The sequence below is a fragment of the Lygodium microphyllum genome, chromosome 15 (genome assembly GCF_053477565.2).
Source record: "Lygodium microphyllum isolate KBCC chromosome 15, Lygodium_microphyllum_v1.1.10, whole genome shotgun sequence".
NCBI classification, from domain to species: Eukaryota; Viridiplantae; Streptophyta; class Polypodiopsida; order Schizaeales; family Lygodiaceae; genus Lygodium; species Lygodium microphyllum.
This window is the reverse complement of record NC_141149.1, coordinates 154,257,825-154,259,426: the sequence shown is the minus strand read 5'-3', so window position 1 is coordinate 154,259,426 and position 1,602 is coordinate 154,257,825.

Below are 1,602 nucleotides of genomic sequence, written 5' to 3'. Positions count from 1 at the left end.
AAACCCTAAACCCTAAACCCTAAACCCTAAACCCTAAACCCTAAACCCTAAACCCTAAACCCTAAACCCTAAACCCTAAACCCTAAACCCTAAACCCTAAACCCTAAACCCTAAACCCTAAACCCTAAACCCTAAACCCTAAACCCTAAACCCTAAACCCTAAACCCTAAACCCTAAACCCTAAACCCTAAACCCTAAACCCTAAACCCTAAACCCTAAACCCTAAACCCTAAACCCTAAACCCTAAACCCTAAACCCTAAACCCTAAACCCTAAACCCTAAACCCTAAACCCTAAACCCTAAACCCTAAACCCTAAACCCTAAACCCTAAACCCTAAACCCTAAACCCTAAACCCTAAACCCTAAACCCTAAACCCTAAACCCTAAACCCTAAACCCTAAACCCTAAACCCTAAACCCTAAACCCTAAACCCTAAACCCTAAACCCTAAACCCTAAACCCTAAACCCTAAACCCTAAACCCTAAACCCTAAACCCTAAACCCTAAACCCTAAACCCTAAACCCTAAACCCTAAACCCTAAACCCTAAACCCTAAACCCTAAACCCTAAACCCTAAACCCTAAACCCTAAACCCTAAACCCTAAACCCTAAACCCTAAACCCTAAACCCTAAACCCTAAACCCTAAACCCTAAACCCTAAACCCTAAACCCTAAACCCTAAACCCTAAACCCTAAACCCTAAACCCTAAACCCTAAACCCTAAACCCTAACCCTAAACCCTAAACCCTAAACCCTAAAAGAATGGCCAGGTATGTTGAGGATGATGGGGAGGAGCTCGTGAGCCGCGAGGGTAAACGAATGGCCGGGTGTGTTGAGGAGGATGAGAAGGAGCTCGTGAGCCGCGAGGGTAAACGAATGGCCGGGTATGTTGAGGAGGATGAGGAGGAGCTTGTTAGCCGCGAGGGTAAAAGAACGGCCTTGTGTGTTGAGGAAGGCTCCTTGCGCCGGGAGGGTAAACGAATGGCTGCACGTTGGGTGAAGAAGGAGAGGAAAAGGAGAGGTGGAGAAGAGAGGAGTAATGTGGACAAGGAGAGGAAGCGTGTTGGAGTGGAAGGAAGTGGAGTGAAGGAGAGGAAAAGAAGGAAAATTTGGAAACCTGTGAACTACTCGTCCGTTGGTGGGGCAAAGGAGGAGACCCTTGTGTCAAATCCAATGCCCCCTAAGTTAACTTGTGTGCCAATGGCTGATTCCGAGGGTGCAAAGCCCTCATCCAGCAAGCGGGGAGCAAAGGCCGATTCCGAGGGTAACAGACCCTCACGCGGCATCGAGATTGGGAGTGCTGGGGAACTCCGAGTGCGGTCCAACCGTGTCGAGTGGGCTTTCAGGAGGCGAACCCAAGTGGTTGAGTTAGGGAACGACATCCAACCCGCGCTCAACATGAAGGTGAGTTTCAGGGAGGCGCATGAGTCAAGGAAACCCACGTGCGCAATCAAGTCCATTCAGGTCTCTGGGCCAAAGGGATGCGACCGTCTTGGGGAAGTCAAAGTGGCCGAAAGACCGCGAGATGGAACCAAGGGGGAAGCGTGGAGGCTTCACACTCCAATGAGTTCCATGCAGATCCGGCTCACCAGGGAGCAAGAAA